Source organism: Callithrix jacchus, chromosome X (genome assembly GCF_049354715.1).
Source record: "Callithrix jacchus isolate 240 chromosome X, calJac240_pri, whole genome shotgun sequence".
In the NCBI taxonomy this organism is placed as follows: Eukaryota; Metazoa; Chordata; class Mammalia; order Primates; family Cebidae; genus Callithrix; species Callithrix jacchus.
In genome coordinates, this window is record NC_133524.1 from 115785094 (window position 1) to 115791093 (window position 6000).

The 6000-nt window shown below is 48.2% G+C and overlaps 1 pseudogene across 7 annotated transcripts in view; it reads right to left on the reverse strand.

Moving 5' to 3' along the window:
* The window catches only part of LOC128930710 (interferon-related developmental regulator 2 pseudogene), a 76227-nt pseudogene extending 72424 nt beyond the window's left edge, over positions 1-3803 (reverse strand). For 6 of the 7 annotated variants that reach the window (XR_013531523.1, XR_013531525.1, XR_013531526.1 and 3 more), the window contains exon 1: positions 1-3803. This exon is cut by the window's left edge. The product of XR_013531523.1 is annotated as an interferon-related developmental regulator 2 pseudogene, transcript variant X3 (transcript). The other variant, XR_013531528.1, reaches the window with a different exon arrangement.
* Between the last annotated feature and the right edge of the window lie 2197 nt (positions 3804-6000).

Below are 6000 nucleotides of genomic sequence, written 5' to 3' on the forward strand. Positions count from 1 at the left end.
TTTCTTGAAACACTTTTCTCTTGGATTAAGTAACCCAGAGTCTTCTGGTTTTTCTCCTACTCTCTGGCTACTGCTTCTCTGTCTTTGTAGATTCATTTCCTTACCTCTATGTAATGTTAGCATTATTCAAGGCTGGGCCCTAGGTCTGCTTTTCTTACTTCACTCTCTCCCACTAAAGTGACAGAATGGCCATGACTACAATGGCCACCTAAAAGGAGATGAATTCCAAATCCACTCATCCATTTCCCACCTGCCATTCACCCCTCACTGTAACAGGGTTTCTGTCTCTTTTAGGTCATCAGTCTCAATAGTTCACTAATGACCTCACGACTCCCAAATCCAATGAACACTTCCATTTCTTAACCTCTCTGTGACATGGGACATCATCAGCCATTCTCCTTCTTGAAATTTTCCCTTCCCTTAGGACTTTCACCCAGTTGAGAATCATTCACTTTCAATCATTTTTGGTGGCTCTTGTACCTGCCTCTTGGGCTACCTGTTTCTAAAAGCTGCGCAAACATAAAGTGGTGATTTAGTAAGTAAAGGCGAACAGATGACATGTTAGGAAGGGCTAGCAGGATGAATGAAAATCAGGCAAAAGCTCAAGGATGCTGTCTAAACATTTTGTTTTTATGAGACCAGAACAGTTGACGTAGTATGGATATTTGTCCCCACCCAAATCTCATGGAAATATAATGCCCAGTGTTGGAGGTGGGGCCTGGTGGGGTGTTTGGGTTATGGGGCGGATCCCTCATGGCTTAGTGCTGTCCTCTCCATAGTGAGTTCTTACATATCTGGTTGTTGTAAAGTGTGGCACCTCCTCCCCACACTCACTTGCTCACTCTTTGATATGAGATGCCTGCCCCTGCTTCAACTTCTGCCATGGGTAAAAGCTCCCTGAGGCCTCCCAGAATCTTAGCGATGTCAGATGCCATGCTTATACAGCTTGCAGAACTGTGGGCCAACTAAACCTCTTTTCTTATAAACAACCCAGTCTTAGGTATTTCTTTATAGCTAGCAATGCAATAAGGCCCAATACAGGAATGAACTATGAACTGATTATTCCCTGGACAAAACAAAGGCATGCTAGTGAAGGCAGAAACTAATACTATTCATCCCCTTTCAATACTTCTAAGAGGTTAATTCAGCATCAAAAAATTAATTTCTCAAAACTCATAGCTATTTAGTAAAGTGACTTACCACACTTAGCTTCATACTTGGATGCTGTTACTATTTATCAACATCACAACAAAACAAGCTGAGACTAAAAGTTGCCATCTAACAACAACAGACATTGGTTCAGTTTCCCTCCTGGAGAGGGTATGTGCTCAGATCACGAGACCTGAGATAAAACAACCTAGATTGTCAAGAATCCAACAAGGACTACATCTTACCTCTTAATAGAAAAAATGCTGAAGGAAGACAAAATGAGATGTTTACAAATATTCCTCATGCTAATCTCATAAAAGCAAATAAAAAACTAAAACTAATCCTAAAACTTTAGGACATTGGATACAGAAGTAACATGACTATTTAAATGTTTGCATCAATGAAAGTTTGTTCTATCCTTCTCTGTACTTGTGCTACAAGAACACGCTTGTGACTTCTACACTACCCAGAGTCAACAGTTATCATCAGCAATTCAGTATAACTAGAGGGGAACAAGGCTTCAAAGCGACTCTGCTCCACCAAAATTCAGAAATTCAATTCAGGATGAACGGCAGCTTTTGATTTTAGGACCAGCTCTTACTTTTCTCTCATGTCATACGTGACAAACTCCTCATTTGACATTTCCCCCTGCAAATTGTAATGTATGTCCTCGCTATTAGCTTTTTCTGAGACTTTAAGGTTGAATTTTGGAAACTGCAAAAAAATGAAATTGTACTTCCAATTCTGAACCTCTGATTGGATTCCTGCTTTGATGCAAAACTTACTCCTCAACTGCGTACTCCTCTCCTTTTTTTCTTTTATTTTTTAGAGATGGAGTCTCACTCTGTTGCCCAGGCTGGAGTGCAGTGGCAGAATTATGGATCACCGCAACCTCCACCTCCTGAGTTCAAGCAATTCTCCTGCCTCAGTCTCCCGAGTAGCTGGGACTACAGGCACCTGCCACCATGCCTGGCTAATTTTTGAATTTTTTTTTTTTGAAGGCTGAGCATTCTGTTTAATATCTCTAATAATCCTTAAAAATCAGCACACAAATCCATTCCAGGTAGCTTTGCCTCCCCACCTGCTGTGGTGGCATTTGTCCAGATGCCACCACCCACCTAAGAGTGGGTCATCCTAGGGGAGCAAGGCCTGAGAAAGAAAAGGAAGGGAAAGGTCCCCTAGTGCCTGCCCCACAGCCCTGGGACAGGCGCATATTTAGCCTGGCCTGAGACAGGGCAGGAAGAGGCCACAGGGCTGAATGCAGGGACAAAGGAGCCAGGGTCCCAAGTGTCTGGGCCCCCAGCTGCCCACCCCATGTCTGTTTTTGGTTTTCTCATTAAAAAAATAAAGTGACAAATACTGGTGGAGACCAGTTGTCGCACCGTCTTCTGTTAAGAATACGGACCAAAGGTATGGAGAGTCTCCTCTTCAGCTGGTCCTGCTTCACAGGATGTCTGCCCGCTTGTCCCGCACACGGCTTCGAGCCTTCGTCCGGGCTTTGAAGGTGGCGGCATTGTACAGGTGCTTCTCGAAGCGTGGAACCTTGCAGGCCTTCAGGGCAGCAGCATCCAGCACCAGCACAGGGCCCAGCCCAAAGATGTCACGGAGTAGCTCATTGTTCTCCACGGAGTGCAGCACGGCGCAGAAAGTAGAGCGCTGGCGCCGGCGATCGGCCTTGGCACGGTACTTGTTGCTGTCAGTGGCCAGAGTGCGCAGGGCACTGCAGAGGGCCTCCATGTCCTTGTAAACAAACTCCTCCTCAAGGTCCCGGGCAAGCTCAAAGAGCAGGGCAATGGTTTCACCGGCAGCAATCCGCAGGTTCACACTTTCACTGGACAAGAGCTGGGGCAGCCGGGGCAGCTGCCTGTCAAGGATGTGGCTGAAGTGGGTGCTGGGGCAGATGGTGAGCAGTAATGCCCAGGCCTGCAGGGCAGCACAGAGTAGGCCGTGCAGGCTGGCAGGGACCACAGGAGTTGCAGAGCTACCCAAGCCATAGAACTGGCTGAAAACACTTTCTAAGCAGGCAAGGCAAGAGACCAGGTCCTGGATGTCGGCGGCAGCCACGCAGCAGCCCAGGCCAAGAGCAGAAGAAGCGCAGTGGAGCTGGGCAGCAGGGCTAGCTGTGCTGTCACTGAGCACAGAGACCAGCAGGGGCTGCAGGCTGTGGAACAGCTCCTCACCCTTGGGTCCAGGGCCCAGCTGCACGCAGAGCAGGCCTAGCACAGGAGCCGCCAGGGCCTGTTCCTCACCCTTCCCTTTCTTGAGGCACTTTTCCAGGGCATCGGCTAGTGTGAGGCGGCACTCCAGCAAGAAGTCGGGGAGTAGGCGGGACGCCAGGGCCAGGCGCAGGCTCTCAAGAGCACCCTGCCGGGTCTTGGCACTCTTGTCTATGAGGCAGTCCACATACTCCTTCAGCTTTTCCTCAAGGTCTTCTTGCTGGCTCTGCTCATCCACGACATCCCCCCCAAGGCTGTCCTCTGCAGTGGTGCTGAGAAGGCTGGGGCATTCACTGGCGGTGCTGTGGGCCTCACTGGCTGCCTCATCCTCACTGGAACCTGAGTCAGCTTGGGCACTGCTCTGGGCACCTCCTCCACGGCGCTGACCACCCTTTCGGAGCGTGTTGCCCTTACGGGAGCGAGGCATGCTGGGAACCCGGCACGGGGGGCGCCCAGGGGGCGCGGGGTCAGGGACCCGGTGGGTGTGGGCTCCAGGCCAGCGATAAGCCGGCCGGTGCGCTGCGCTGAGACTTGGTCAGACGACCTAATTTTTGAGTTTTTAGTAGAGACAGTTTCACCATGTTGGCCAGGCTGGTTTCAAACTCCTGACCTCAGGTGATCCACCCACCTCGGCCTCCCAAAGTGCTGTGATTACGGGTGTGAGCTATCACACCCATCCTCTCCCTTTCTATGGGTAATACCACTTTCCTGCTTTCTTTTTACTGCTGAATTTTCAGACTTGTCATCAGGGCACCGGAATCGACCTCGGTTTCGAGCTCCTGGATGGGAACGCTGCGTCCCTGGATGATCCTGAAGTACAACAGAATATGTTACTTTTACAACAATGTCACCAAACTTTTACTTGGGATTTTCAGGTCATAACATATATTAATATACACTAAAGCCCAGTCATTGAAGGCGTGGTAAGTGAAAACTTGACCACTTCCTCTTTCCATCTCCAAAGAAAAGCAACCATTTAGTAATCATTATTTTATAAGCCTGCTATCACTTCCTATTTTTTGGAGGCATGGTCTCATTGTATCATCCAGGCTGAAGTGCCAGTGGCAAGATTGCAGCTCACTGCAGCCTCAATAATTCCAGACTCAAGCGATCCTCCCACCTCAGTGCCTTAGCAGCTGGGATTGCAGACACGCTCCACCATACTGGGCTACGTTTTAAATTTTTTAATAGAGATGCGGTCTCCCTCTGCTATCCAGGATGGTCTTGAATTCCTGAAGTTAAGCCGTCCTCCTGCCTTGGCCTCCCAAATGCTAGGATTACCTGCATGAGGCATCACGCTTGGCCCATTCTTTTTTTTTTTTTTTCTTGAGACAAAATTTTGCTCTTGTTGCCCAGGCTAGAGTGCAGTTTGCAGTCTCAGCTCACTGCAACCTCTGCCTCTCAAATTCAGGCAATTCTCCTGCCTCAGTCTGCCGAGTACTGGAACTACAGGTGCACCCCAACATGCCCGGCTAATTTTTGTATTTTTAGTAGAGACGGGGTTTCACCATGTAGGCCAGATTTGTCTCCAACTGCTGACCTCAAGTGATCCACCCGCCTTGGCCGCCCAAAGTGCTGGAATTACAGGCATGAGCCACTGTGCCTGGCCCATAGTTATCAAGGACATGAAATTATGCCTTATGAGGAAGTGGTCCTTACCCCCCTTGTCTGCAACATAAGAAATGAGAGCAAGGTGGAAAATTAGAAGAAGAAAGGTGGCGCTGGGAAAGGATATCAATTTAAGATGGGTTTTAAAAATCGCTTAGCAGGAGGGAGGGCGCTCCTGTGGTTTTGCCAGTTGATCTGGTTGAGGGATTTTCTCCAGCAACACTTGCAGCTTAGGGGCAGGAGGCTCCCACTCCACCCCGTGCTACTACGACCCTTCTGACATCGTGCATCATGATCTGACTACTGCTACTTGTCTCTTGCCAACACTGAAACATGAGTTCCACAGGCACAGGGACTTATTTGAATCCCTGACCTCCAGGGCTGGACACACAGTCAAGGATCGGTACATGTTTGCTAAATGAATGAGCCAGTGGAAGAAATTTAAGAGGGTGGGGTGGGGAAGTGCAGTTTACCCAGAGCTGGACAGGCAAGGCAAGTAGAAGAAAAGAGGGAGATGCTGACATAGACAGCCTTGAGATGGCTGGCGACAGGCTAGACAAAGAGGCAAGCGGTATCAACTCATGCTTGGTCATTCAGGAACATTGTTTCTCCTCTAACCTCTACTTTGGCTTCCATTTTCACCTGCCTTTTACAGGAAGCCTACACTATTACTTGTCCTTTCTCTTGGATATTCATCCATCTAGAGCTTTCCTTTTGGCTTCTAAACTTACGTTCTCATATTTAAAATGATGCTTCATTAAAACCATTAATCTGTGTATCTCCATTTCTTTCAGAGCTGTATTAGTGAGTTTTCACACCGGTAGAAAGAAATACCTGAGACTACATAATATAGAAAGGGAAGAGGTCTAATTCACTCACAATTCCACATGGCTTGGGAAGCCTCAGGAAATTTACAATCATGGCAGAAGGGGAAGCAGGCACATCTTACATGGCAGCAGACCAGAGGTCAAGTGTGAGCATAGGAAAAACTGCCTTGTATAAAACGATCAGATCTGAGACTCTTTCA